Here is a 14,886-nt window from a genome sequence, read left to right as displayed (position 1 = left end):
GCAGTGGGGATTCATACTCCTTGATCTGCCATTGACTCCTGTCCACCAAATGGTACCCAACATCTGCCTTTGCAAACTCATCCTCCAGTGTCTCCCTATGACTGCCTATCTCCCCATCGTTGACTCCAGAGATGGCAAATCACCCTCCTGTTTCCATCTCTGCCTGTAAGAATTCTACCCTCATCTTTTCAAATGCTGCCTTCTTCATAAAGGTTTTTCTCACCTCACCCCACCCATTCCTCCTGCCAAACACACACACACAGATACAACCTGGTTCTCTCTGAATCCCCATTGCATGCTGCAATTTCTGAAGATGTCATCCCCTGCTCAGTATTAGAGCTGGTAGTGAACTTGCTGTAACCACAAGCACCTTACAGGGTCACATTTCATATTCCTCCAATATTCAGGACAATGCTCTGAGCACATACCAAATACTCAGGAAACATTAGTGTGTGCATTCATTCAGGCAAACAATACACTTTCATTTTGCTTTCAAAAAATTGAAAAGATTTTTAATTTCTACATTTGCAAATAAAAGAATTTTAAGACAATAACACTTGCTAAAAGGCTTAATAGTATACGATATCATTCAAAATAAAATATTTAATCAATGGATCCACCTTGCCCATAAGTGAGCCAATCCTGCAGATTTGACAATTCAAACACGTGACTCTGTGAATGCTGCTAGTTAATACAGCTCAGCACTCTGCAGTCAGCCTTGCATGTGGTCTCCATCTCCAGTCCTTTGTCCCTTTTCTCCATGGAGCTTCTTTATAAGCTTTTTTTTTTTTTTTTAACTCAAGTTGGTACTGAATTTTTGGCACTTACAGATCTATCACTCCAAAAAGGAAGCTCAAAAAGTAATAAGCAGGCCCAGATTTATGTTCAGTGCCCAAAAAATATGCAATTTCTCTACTTTAATCTGATCCAGCCAAATGGCCAGTCCAATGTGCAACATATGTCCAGCCAACTGGTTGGATTCCATGCATTTAGTTCCTTCTGTAGATTAATGAGATTATGGCATTGTTAAAAAGAGACAGAAATGCTAATTTGACATCTACCATGATATACTTTACAGTTTGGGGGGTTTCTGCATTTTAAGACATTTTTAATTACTTTGTTATGCTGTGCCAATGGGGACCATATGCCCATTCTTGTCCCTCCACGCTGTCTGCATAGTCACCTGCACATTCCCAGGCAGCAGACTGTCCAGACCTTGCTTATCACAGCCTCTGTCTAGGAGAATCAAAAAGCAGCCTTCTCCTGCCACTGGTGCATGAACCTTTTGGTTAAAGCTGTTTCAGAAGAAAATAAAAGTCACCTACATGTTCCGAGCTGAAGAATGAACTGACCATGAAAAGAACACTTACTTCAAAACAATAGGAGTTCGCTTGTTTGCAAAAGAAAGCCAGCCACATAGCGCTAGAAGCCCTCACCAAAGGTACATTCACCTGTGACTTAGCAAAAATTGGAATTTTACTCATATGATATACATTATCTGCATTTAAAAAAATAATTTATCATGGGGCTGTGAGCTACTATGCTGCCCCAGAAGGTTGTTGGGGATGATTGATGCTAACATACAGGATATTATTCTGTCTTTTGCAAATGTTTCTGAACGCCACCAAAAACTTGAGCAAAGCAGAATTGAATATTCCTCCGCTGATCCTCAGGAGCGCCCTCCCTGCCCATACTCATCTCCTTGTATGGATATGAACTTCACATGAACAGAGAGCTAAGGCTGAAGGGCAGCACCACTGTTCACTTCAAAACATTTTCTAAAAGACTACTTGGAGCTGACAGCTAGAATTCAAAAAATAAAAATAAAAAAATTCCCATGCTGAATCATGAATACCACCAGCGCTTAGGAAGCACCTACTCAGTGGTGGTCGTCATTCTATAGGCATTATCTCTGTAAACTCATTTAATCCTTGTATTTATACTATGATTATGAGATAGAGACGGTTATCATCTCTTTCTTACAGTTAAGGAGACAGAGGCACAGAAATGTTAAGTAATATGCCCAGTGTCACCCAGCTAGAAAGCGTCAGAGTCAGCATACACAGAAGTCTGGGAGAGACTGTGCCCTTAGCCACTACATTATATGAAAAGAAAAATATGAACAAAGATAACCATTCTACTGAAAATAGAAAGATGGAACAAACAAGCTTATTTTTCCAAATTCTCTTGAGCAATTATCGAAAATGTTTTGTTTACTACGAAAGAGTTTTAACATTTTGGGGTTCCAAACTATGAAATAACGGCATATAGATTGAGTTAAACATTGGCACAATGGCAGCACTGCGCTGAGGAGGTATAGGGGAAAACAATGCAAAACAAAACACAAGCATATGCACCTCGAATCCACCCAGCAAGAACACAAATGGCAGTGAGGAGAACACGAGCCTCTTCTCTCCCCACCCAACACCTGCTCCTCTTACCAGATGGGAACCTGGTTTCTGTGCATCCCCTGTTCCCAGAAGGCAGTAGAAGGTTCCCAGATGCAGATAGAGCCAGCAGCTCCCCCACAACTTGGAGGCAGCCAGGCAGTCTCTTGGCACAGATCTATAGTGAACAGAAATGTCAGCCCCAGGTAAAGGGTGCGGGAATGGCCAGGAGGCAGGGGTGCTGTCACAAACTGCTGTTCGGCACCTGCATCTACCACCCAGAAAGAAGACCTGGGGACACACCTTCTTCCAGTGCTGCTGGAGGCCTAGGGCAGGCAATAGAAAATGGAAAGTCCAGAAGGAAGTGGCAGAAAAGTGAGTAGACCAGTGAGCCTCGGCCTTTCCTTCTCCACTTCTTAGGATGGTTCCTGGCAGCGTGGGCCAGTGGCCATAGGCTGAGCTTTGGAGTTAGACTGAGCGTCGGATCAAATCCCAGGTGTGCCACATTCTGGTTATGAAACCTTGCAAAGTCATTTAACCTTCTCCTACCTTGCTCACTACTACCTTCATCCTCTTCCTGGTTGCCTTGAGATCAAATCTAAGCTTTTTATTTTATTTTATTTTATTTTATTTTTTAAGACATGTTCTCACACTGTCGCCCAAGCTGGAGAGCAGTGGCACAAACACAGCTCACTGCTGCCTCAACCTCCTGGGCTCAAGCCATCCTGCCAACCTCATCCTCCCAAGTAGCTGGGACCACAGGAATGTGCCACCACAACCCAGGTAATTCAAAAAAATTTTTTTCGTAGAGATGAGGTTTCGCCATGTTGCCTGGGCTGGTTTCGAACTTCTGGGCTCAAGTGATCCTTGCACCTCAGCCTCCCAAAGTGCTGGGATAACAGGCATGAGCCACTGCACCCAGTCTAAATATCCCGTAAACTAAGCTTTTTATGATAACCCATAGTTTCAGGCCCCTGCTTACCTCTTCGGCCTCATTTATCACCCCAAATCTATATTCCAGGGGCCATTGTAGTTCTCATCTCTGGACCTTGCTCATTCTGTTCCTTCTGCCTGGAACACTTTTTCTGCCCCTTCTTTTTTTTTTTTTTTTTTTTTTCCTAGGGTTTTAGGGCTTTTTTTCTTTTTTCTTCCGCCTTCTTTTTTTTTTTTTTTTTTTTCTCACCTTTCGCGTCTCAGTGAATGTCACAACCTCCAAGAAGCCTCCCTTCTTGTCTCCTGTGTACTTTCATAGCACCAAGTACTTACACTTATGGAACATTTATATAACCCTACATTGTAATGCAGCTGTGATGTGCACTTATAACCAAGAGCATTGTAAAAGGCTGTCTGCTGCTCAATGTATCACTATACTGTGTGCTCCTAATGGGAAGAGGACAACATTTAGCAGCACCCTATGAAACTATCATTCATACCTCTTTTATGTTTCTCTTTCCTGCTAGATTGTAAGCCCCATGAGGCCAAGGACTGTATGTATCTTTGTCATTTTTGTAATACCAGAGCCTAGCATATAGGCTGGGCTAGCATATAGCACAAACTTAATGAATATGGTTGACTAAATGAATAAATAAACCTCTCTATGCTTCAGTTTCCCCATCTGTAAAATGGGGAAAAACAAGATTCATCTCAAGAAGTACGTATGTGAGAATTAAATGAGATAGCATGTACAAAGCCCCTGACACATAGCAGAAGTCAATAAATGGCAGATCTATCCATTGATCCTACATGGGTGGTTCCATTCAAACTTTATGTTCTAGGGAAAACTTACACTTAGCAGGTTGTCCACATCCCATCTCAGAAATATAACTCTTGCCCTAAAAATCTCTAGAGAGGATGCCACACCTCTCCTTCTGGCAACTTCCTGTGTTTCCCAGCCCTTTGTTAGTCAATCAGGCAATAATTATGTCTTAATCATGAACATATGCTAGATATTCAACTACAGTATTCACACAGTTTTTCAATCTTGCACAGAACCATCAGAGTCATTTATTCATGATCCTCTCTCTCTCTCTCTCTCTCTCTCTCTCTCTCTCTGTCTCTGAGACACACAGTCTTCACGATACTAGAAAGTTTTCAAGGGGCAAAGAGTTATCCCAGAGTTTAATTTCATTCCCCATCTACTGTGGACTCACCCGATACCAGCTAGATGCTGAGGCAAAAAGACCAAAATAGAGACATGATAGAGAGAAGATATAGACAAAATTAGAGAACTCTCTTTGGGAGTTCCCAGTCTTTTGGAAGGAACAGGCACATAAATAATCTGCATAGTAAATGGACCAACAATGAAAAACACAGGGTAATACCTCAGGCTCCCAGAGGAGGGAGCTAGAGAACAACCTAATGAGATCCTAAAATGGCCCCTGCCAGCCGGCTCTTTCTAACAGGACTTCTTGCCACATCTTTCACCCCCTTGCTCTCATTCTGTCTCCTGTGAAGATGGAGAACAGTTCATCAGCGTCTTCCTGATAATAACTGCCTCAATTCATCATTGAGGCCAGCCCTAAGGAGCACAGAAGTCACCAAGGACACGGTCCCCGTCTGAATATTTCACTGTCACAGAAGTCTATGCAAGATAAGACTTGGAATCTGAGCGGTTGAGTTAACGGGGATTTCCAAGCACTAGCTATTCCACGCTTTCATAGATAAGCTCTTTGCGGGTGGTTGTGAGAATACATCATTCTATTTGTTTCCTGTGAGGGCTACTTTGAGCCCTGACTTGGTCTTCAACCTTCATGGCACTTTATTTTATGTCTTGAAAAACAGGACCCAACTGAAATTCAGAATCATTACTAAATGCAAAGAGAGAGAGAGAGAAGCATGAATTATAAGTGCAATAAAATCTCATTTTTTTTCTGTGTTGCTAATGAGGAGGAACACATTTCTTTCTGAGCATGCTTTCAGAGGGAGGCACATGGAGGAATCCACTGCCAGACAGACACAGCTAAGAACAGGTGGCAGAACAGTCCTCGAACAGCTGTGAGCCGGGTGCTCAGCAGGCATCTTTGACCAACTCCCTCTCCCACAAGCCCTGCTCTGGACACCAGAGTCCCCACCACAGGGAGCCTCCTGAGATACAGAGCACCGTTACTGGGGGAGGATAACCTTATGCTTCCATCCACAGGATCACATTTCTGATGACGACTAACTACCACCCAGAACAGATCCAGATAATGAGGGGCTGGGAGACAGACCTGATAAAATGTAAGCAATGGAATAAGCTGGCAGCATGGAGTGCCCTCAGCTAGAACAGGGTGGTGATCCAAGGGCACGGGTCCCTGGAGGAGTGTGTTAGCTTGCTAGGGCTGCCAAACAATCACCAGAGACTGGGCAGTGTAAACAACAGAAACTTATTCTCACAATTCTAGAGGCTAGAAGCCTGAGATGGGGTTGGCGTCTTCCGAAGCCCCCCTCCTTGGCTTGCAGGTGGCCAGCTTCTCCCTGTGTCTTCACATGGCCTTTCCTCTGTGTGTGTCTGTGTCCTAATTTCTTCTTCTTATAAGGACACCAGTCATATTGGGTTAGGATTTAATTATTTAACCTTAATTTAACCTTAATTATTAACACCTCTTTAAAGGGCCCGTTCCCAAATACAGTCATATTCTCAGACGGTGAGAGATAGGATTTCAACTTGAGACACAGGTCAGCCCTTAAGAAGGAGTGGAATGGGAAACATGGGATGAAAAAAGGAGTGTCTGAGAATCCACCGGTGCAGACCTCACATGAGTTGATCATATGGAAGGCTGCAGGGCAGAGGTGAAGTGTCACAGCTACCACCTCTTCACTGATGACTTCCAAACCTAATTATTCAACTAGGAACACCTCTCACATTCCGGTTCCACATTTCCAGTGGGCTACTGGACATGCACCACCTGGATGTCCTGCCAACATTTTAAGCAAACACAGGAAAATGCAAATGGAACTCATTTCTGATTTTTATTATTGTCATTACTAACCTTCCAGGAATTTTTCATCCTTTCCCTCTCCCCGCAAATCTAAAATATCACCAATGCCCTTTGCTCTTGCTTTCGTGTGTCTCTCGATCCATCTCCTTTCCTCAAGCTGATGGTTACTGCATTTCCTCTGGTCATTATTATCCAGACCACTGAAAATACAGGCCTCATGCCTCCGCCCCCTTTTGTCGCCAATTCATCTATATCTACTACTCCTGGATTAATCTTTCTAAACACTGCTTTTAATATGAACCTACCTCTGCTCTAAAACCTTCCATGGCTCCCCATTATTACTGGAAAAACTTTTAACTATACAACCTAGCATTCTAGGTCTCTGTCCATCTGGTCCCTTCTAGTCTGACAGTCTACTCTTCCCCTAAACATTCTGGAGAAAAGTAGAAATAAATGAATGAACAAACACCCCTACACAAACCCTCCACTCCACAAAAGAATAAGTAAATCTTATTTTCTGCCTCCTTGTAATACGCTCTGTAGATGCTCATGTGCCCAGCATTTTCTCCTCTGCCTTTCTAATTCAACCTGTCTTCTAGTTCCCATCAGTAGTGCCTCCTCCATTCCTGACCTTTCTTGATTGTTAAAAATACCATTTCCTACTTCTCTCAATAGCACTTACCCATTTAGCACTTCAGTGTGATATTTTTCTTATATTTTTTACTGTCGATTCCTGTGCATCATCTTACACCACAACTACATATGTGAGTACGTCTTCCTCCCCAGGCTCTACAAGGGCAGACACAATGCAAAACCTGTGGCACTTAGTAATAACCGAAACACTCATTGAGTATTGATCATATGCCAGGTACTGTGCTAAGTATTTTTCAGGATTATTTCATTTAATTCAAACAACAATTTAATAAGGTAGGCAGTATTATCATTATTATTATTGAGACAGAGTTTTGCTCTTTCTGCCCATGCTGGAGTGCAATGGCGTGATCTCAGCTCACTGTAACCTCCACCTCCCAGGTTCAAGCGATTCTCCTGGAATTACAAGCATGCGCCACCACACCCAGCTAATTTTGTATTTTTAGTAGAGACAGGGTTTCTCTATGTTGGTCAGGCTGGTCTCGAACTCCCGACCTCAGCTGATCCACCAGCCTTGGCCTCCCAAAGTGCTGGGATTACTGGTGTGAGCCACCGTGCCCAGCTGGTAGGTACTATTATTATCCCCATTATACAGATGAGAAGATTGTAGGTTGGAAAGGTTAAATAACTCTCCTAAACTGGCATAACTAGTAAATGACAGAGCTAGGACTCAAACACAGGTCTGCATGACCCAGAAGTCCCTTCTAATAGTACTTTCACAGAGTAAGTGCCTTTCAGAAAGTAAGTGCTGAGCATATGTTTGTGAATTAAGTCTATGCCTGTTACCAAAGCAGTTGGGGTGTGTGACAGGCAAAATTATGGCCCCCAAAGATGTCTACATCCTGGTTCTCAGAGCCTGTGAATGTATTACATTACATTGCAAAGGGGAATTAAGGTTGCAAATGGAATTAAGTTTGCTAATCAGAGGACCTTAAAATAGGGAAGTTATCCTGCACTCTCTGGGTGGGTCCAACGTAATCACAAGGGTCCTTAAAAGTAGATGAGGGAAGCATAACAGAGACTCAGGAGTGATGCAATGTAAGAATCTGACTGCTGTTGCTGGCTTTGAAGATGGAGGAAGGGCTCATAAGCCAAAGAATCTGGAAGCCTCTGGAAACTGGAGAAGAAAAATGGATTTTCCCCTGGAGCCTACAGAAAGGGGTGCAGTCCTACAGCCCGACATGCTCTTATCACCCAGTGAGACATATTGGTGTCAGATTTCTACAATACTGAAGCGTAAGATGAGAAATTTGGTTGTTTTAAGCCACCAAATTTGTGGTAATCTGTTACAGCAGCAATAGAAAGCTAATTCCATGTGCATAAACTGACAGCTGGCCCTGAATTATCCTGATGAATGGGCATTGCCCTGGTGAAAAATAAGTAGGCAGCTCTCTGTAGAACCCAGATAGCTGCCTTCCACCTCCATGGCAATTCTTCATAGACAGAAACTGTACCACTCTCACCTGTTCCTGGGTTGATCCTTTTCCACCCTGTCCCTGCACAATTCTGAAAATAGCTTTACCAAGAAGAGCATGAAACTGTGAACAAAAGTCACACATTAGTGACAAAATTCTCTCAGGAAGATTATTATTCCAATCAAAACATGTATGGTATCCTTTTGAAATATCATTACATCATTACCCCGCACTTTCATTCTGAAGCATTTCCCCTATATTATCTTAGGCATCTGTGCCAGCCCTTAAGTGTGCTTAAATGGCAGTTTCGAGCGCACACCGTGGTTTTTAGTTTGCAGTTTTTTAGTTGATTCCGAGAATTTTTCCCATAAGAGGCCCAAATAGCACTGCAGACAAATGTATTTTTTGAAATAGTAGAAAAACTAACAGTTAAGAATTTTTGGACTAAGTAGCTGACAGGGAACAGGTTGGTGATAGGAGACTGGTGTAGACTCACAGACCCATACCTTCTTGCTCACCCTGTGGCTTGGCCTAATTGATTTTCTAGAATCTTTAACCACTGTGTCGAGGCTGGGGACACACCTTGCATGGTGGCGTGACCACATTGGTGGAGTGAGAACTGGGATCCACATTCTCATTTCTCATTTCCTGTCCAGCTGCCTTTGATGTATTTTCCTTAATCACCTGCACCCTCACTGCTCTGCCACTTTCCTCGTTAGTGGACAGTGAGTCCATGACGTCATAGCTCCAGTTTGATGTTTACGTGTCTATAGTAATGGAAATAATGAAAGCCACCAATCTCCCTTCTATTCTCCAAGTGCTTTACATACACATTATCATTTAATGTTCAGTTTAGTGCTGTGCTTACACCATGGAATTGGGAGCTAGACCACCTTATTTCCAATCCTGGCCCTACCATTCATCAGCTTATGTGACCGTGGGCACATTCATTCACATCTCTAGGACTCAGCTCTTCCATCTGTGAAATGACAATTTTAAAAGGACTTCTTTATAAGGTTGTTGCGAGGATCAAATATTTAGAAGGGTCCTGGTAACACAGTGCCACGTAGGTGTATGAGCTCTTCCCGATCTTTTGAGGTATGTGTGAGACTACGGAGCTCAGAAAAGTGGAACGACTTGGGAACAACTTGCCCAAAGTCACATACTTGATGAGGGGCAGAGGCAGGATATGGAACCAGATCTTCGTGTCTGTAAGGCCATGGATTTTCCGCCCTGCTGCGCCGTCTCGCGTTTGTCCCTGACTGGTTCTGAACCCCCGGCCCCCATTCTCATCCTGCCCAGATAAAACAAGCTGCCTCCCGCAACCCACTGCCTCCTGGGAGCTCCCAGGAACTCTGGACAAAACAATCAGGACAACTGAAAAGTGCGCTCTCCCTGCCGTGCCGGGCATGCCCCTCAGGTGGAGCCAGCGGGGCTTTATTTCGTCCTGCCCGCCGGCCCCCGGGCGCGGCCCCCAGCCAGGCGTCCGGGCTCCTGCCGCGCTGCAGGGACACGAGGGTGCGCGGCTCGCAGGAGGGTGCGCGGCTCGCAGGTGTCCGCGCGCACCGTAGGGCTGCCCGAGTGCGGCTGGCGGAATCCCTCCCCAGCTGGGGAGGAAGGCAGTTGTTTTCTTCCTGGTGGAACGTTCCACTTGAAACGTTTCCACAAGGGCTGTTCTCGCCTCCGACTCCGGGAGGAACTGTAATTAACACAGCAACAAACGCCCACGACGCTAACTGGCAAAGGGAGTGTAACACGAGCCGCTGCTACAACCGAACTGGGCCAATTGCTTTCCCTTCTTGCCTCCCATTTGGTCTGTTTTGGTTCCGCAGTCATCCAACTGTAGCGTTTCTTAAAACATGTCAGTGGCTGGTGTTTGTGTTTTGGGTTGAACAGTTTCACACACGTCGCTGGAGCCCGTGCTCGACCAGCTGCTGTGCTGAGGACTTGCTTTCTGCGGCTTTGGGAGTGTCAGGTAGCAAAACGAAGAGAGTAGTAGACTAGATGGGTGGCAGGGAGGAGGAGGAATTGTCTGCAGTGGAGTTGGGAGCCTCCTCCGGACCAGGACGGGTAAAACCGGTCGGCCAGGTCTCCTGGGGAGCGGGTGGAGACGCCCCACCTCACCTGGCTGCGCTCCGACTCAGGCTTAGCCGGCAGGTTCGGGGGCAATGGGGGATGGGAGAGGGGCCAGGCCCTGGTGGGTCCCGCACACAGTACTCAGAGGCCGACCAGGTGCCATCACAGATGGCCCAGCTTGGGGTGGGCAGCCAGGGTCAGGGCAGGACTGTGTTCTGAGTCCTTTGCGTTTGTAAGGTCTGATTTCCGATGCTGTCCTTATATACACCCTTGCTCCTGCGGAGTTCGGCTTCACGTGGGAACTTGTTAAATGCAGATTCCCAGGCCCTGCCTCAGACCCAGTGAGGCAGAATCTGCCCTTTAACAAGATCCTCAGATGATCTGCAGGCACATTAAATTTTCTGAAGCACTGACTGCCTTATTATGACATATACTTTCTTCTAACGTCTTTCTATCAATGTCCCATCGTGTCAACACACTACCTTAGAAAATTGCAGAACAGGCAGCGGCTTTTAGAGGACTATAACCCTACTCTCAGCTAAATGTCTGCCCCATTTGATGCTTAGTAGTAGCTTTCTGCTAATTATTGCTAAGGAGTAGAGTGGGGAGAGGCACAGCCTGCTATACAGTCCAACCCAGAAAAGCTCAGAGACTAGATGGGGAGCCAAAATCCAAAAAAGAAGAGTGATATAACTCTACAAGGTAAGAATACGCAAGGCAGAAATAACTATCATATAGGCAGCATAAACAGTATGTGCTGCATGCTTAGAAAATTCACTGTATTATCTACCACCAATTTTGTATGTATGCTCTCTACATACAGATTCATACACATACACATGTATCTCTAATATATAGAGACAAAGAGAATATATATTCTGACACAGTAGGATGATCAATATTTATTGAATCAATAGCTAGAGCCCGTTACAACACTTTCTCCTGGAAAGAATTTTGTGTTTTACACCAAACCAGCATGTGTTTGTTCCAAAATTAAAATGTATTACCAATAACCAAAGGTCCATTTCACATGTCTTTTAAAACATTATGTAAGTAGTCATGATAGGTACATGGCTCCCATTTGAACATAATGGATTCTAGAAGCTCAGAGAGGCCCAGCAGAGCTACTTCAAGAATCCTGCTAAGTCTTCCCAATCAGAATAACCCCACATTACCTCCCACATGTCCATTAAGTCCTCCCAGGCCACAATGCCCTCATAGATCACAGACTGTAACTTTTTCAGAGCTGTTTCGTTCTTATGAGTTAGTTATTGATCTGCAAGCTAAACATTTTCAAACTGAGCCTTCACTCAATGGCTTGGAATCACTTCAATTTATTCTGTCAAGTACTCAACTTTCCTTACCTAAGCACTTAATCATGTGAGTTGTACATAGTGAGTACCAGTGAAAAGCGAGGTGGAGCACCCCTCATCTTACCCCATCTGAAGGATCACTACAATTTTAAAAATTTATTTGTTCCATCTAAAGGGACTAAGGTTAACAAAACATTTCAGGCATTTTTTTTTTCTGTTTTATGTCTCTGTTATGTCCCAAGTGCTTAAGACAGATCTGTGGAGAGCAGCAGGTGCTCAATAAATATTTTGAGTTGAGCCAAATTGAACTGGTGCTTGAATACATAACCAAGAAGAGATTATCACTTTATCACACTATGACACTACTCCCTGTACGTGCCATTTCCAACAATATTTAACACACAATCTGAGGTATTCCCTCATGTTTTATCCTTGCTGGAGACAATCAGTGCTGGTAAGATGCTGGAAGGCAAACAAGGATTCTAGAGGGAAGGGGTTGCAGGAGGGAGGGAGGAAGGACATGCATTTAACAACACCTAGTGAGAGGGGGAATGAGAACTGTCACTTCTGAATGTGAACAGTAGAAGGGCAGAACAAAAGGTTGAGAACCCAATCTGGAATATAATTGCTATTTTTAAAATAAAAGTTTCTAAAAGGCAACAACTTCTGGTTCAACAATGCTTCACCATCCACTCCAATAACCACAGCTATTATTTGTTGAGTACTCACTACATGCCAGGCACTGTCCTAGCTCTTTACACTGACTAGCCTTTACACTAACCCTTAGAGGGAGGTGTTATTATTACTCCCATGATAAAAATGAGGAACAGATGAACAGATGTTCAGTCATTTTCCCAAGATCACACAGAGCTAATGGGCTCAAATACAGGGCCAGAAATCAGAGAGAGACTTTGACTCTAGAGCCCGTGCTTGTAACCAGTGGGCTGAGGGTAAGAAACCAAGTGAATTTGAAAGAGAAAACAACCTAGCCGAGGACCCTGCCCTCCTGTCTTTTGTCCTTCTGTAGCAAATGCTCTCAGTCCACTGGCACAGGCCCTCAGCTTACCCTGAAAATCACTGGTAGCTTCAGTGTTTCCTTCTACATTCACTGATGGCCCCCTACATGAAGACCCTCTGCTTGTCTCCGCAGGAGACAAGGGCCAGAAATGCCAGGGAGCGAATGCCCCAGACCCTAAGCCAATGAAGAATGGCAGTCAGTAAATCATTGACTTTTCTGTCCCCTTGTGACATTGTAATAGGATAATTCTGACACGCGTTCTACAGTCTTACAGCAGGCTCCCAGAGGGACTGAGTCCCAACTGTCCTCTGTGCTAATTCTCTCCCCGATACACTCTTTACTGGCTCTCCTCCACTCCTTGCCTCATTTACCCATGTTTCCTGGAATCACCTTTCAAACAAACTCCTTGTCTCAGGATCCACTTTTGAGGAACCCAACTCAAAACACTTAAATAACGTGGTATTGAGTAGAACTTTTCCCATTGCCATGGATTTAGCAATTAGAACCCCAAACCAAGGATGTTCAGTACCCTACATACTAAAGACATCTGAATATGACTAGAGGCAAGACATCTGCTTGGTGTCTTAAGAGAAGGCTGAAAGAGTTCTGCAAACATGCCGGGCACGGTGGCTCATGCCTGTAATCCCAGCACTTTGGGAGGCTGAGGCGGGTGCATCACTTAAGGACAGGAGTTCAAGACCAGCCTAGCCAACATGGCGAAACCCCATCTCTACTAAAAATACAAAAAATTAGCCAGGTGTGGTGGCACACACCTGTAATCCCAGCTACTTGGGAGGCTGAGGCAGAAGAATCGCTTGAACCTGGAGGCAGAGGTTGCAGTGAGCAGAGATTGCGCCATTTGCACTCTAGCCTGAGCAACAAGAGGGAAACTGTCACACACACACACACACACACACACAAGTTCTGCAAACACATTGTCTCCACCTCGTTTCTCTCCTCTTCTCCAATCCATATCAGCAGACGTCTAGGAGAGGAGAATTTAAAGAAATGATTAAAATCCTCTAATAAGGAGTTCTGTAGCTTTTCCTTCCCCTATCCATGGGAGCTTCTGCTACCCAGGATAAGTGAAATTGCACCAAAAGTGGATATTCAAGTCACAGAATCTACAGAGGCTTCTGTAGAGCCCACCAAGAAACACGTATGCACCCTTCCTCCTGGACCAAGAGAACCAGCCTCTGGGCACTGGCCACATAGAAGCCTTCAACTTCCAACAGAGCATCAGTCTTGTGCCCAGCCGAACAAAGTGATGTCTGCTCCTATTTCCCCCTCACTAGCACCAGAAGAGCACGAAGTGAAGGGGAGAAGACAGTGGGAACAGAGAATGTGAGTCTAGACCTGCCACTCCCATAACTTCATGTCCTTTGGGTCAAAACCAGTGGAGAGATGAGTGTTAAACTGGATGAGACATTGAAGTTTTGTAGAGGACTAGATTGTTTTATTTTCTTTTGCTTTTTACTTAGGGTGATTAAAAGCCTGTGACATCTCCTTGAGATATAGGTAAGAAAAGGAAAAGGAATATTCTACCCAGCACAATTAGGGCAGCAACTGGAGAAAAACAATCTTTAATATTTACACCCCAACCAAATTAGGCTTTTCGGTTTTGCAAGTTATACTTGTTTTGTGAAGAGAGTTCAGCAGAGCCTGTCTGGTTATACTATCTAACAAATACTATGGAGTAAAGATGAACTGTCAAATGTGAATGAAAAATTGTTAGGAAGCATTTGAAAGCTTTCTTTGTCCCCACCATTAGATTAAAACAAATTTTCTAGGAGAGGTAAGCAGCAAATAAGCAGACTGCAGCTGGGTATGGTGGCTCATGTCTATAATCACAGCACTTAGGGAGGCTGAGGCAAAAGGATTGCTTGAGGCCAGGAATTTAAGACTAGCCTGGGCAACATAGTGAGACTTCTTCTCTACAAAAAATTAAAAAATAAGCTGAATATAGTGGCGAGTGCCTGTAGTTCCAGCTACTCAGGAGGCTGAGGCAGAGGATCATTTGAACTCAGAAAGTGAATGCTGCAGTAAGCTATGATCTCACCACTGCACTCCAGCCTGGGCAACAGAATGAGATCGCAACTCTTAAAA

This window comes from Cebus imitator, unplaced genomic scaffold (assembly GCF_001604975.1).
Source record: "Cebus imitator isolate Cc_AM_T3 unplaced genomic scaffold, Cebus_imitator-1.0 Scaffold205, whole genome shotgun sequence".
Taxonomy (NCBI): domain Eukaryota; kingdom Metazoa; phylum Chordata; class Mammalia; order Primates; family Cebidae; genus Cebus; species Cebus imitator.
This window is presented reverse-complemented; position numbering follows the sequence as displayed.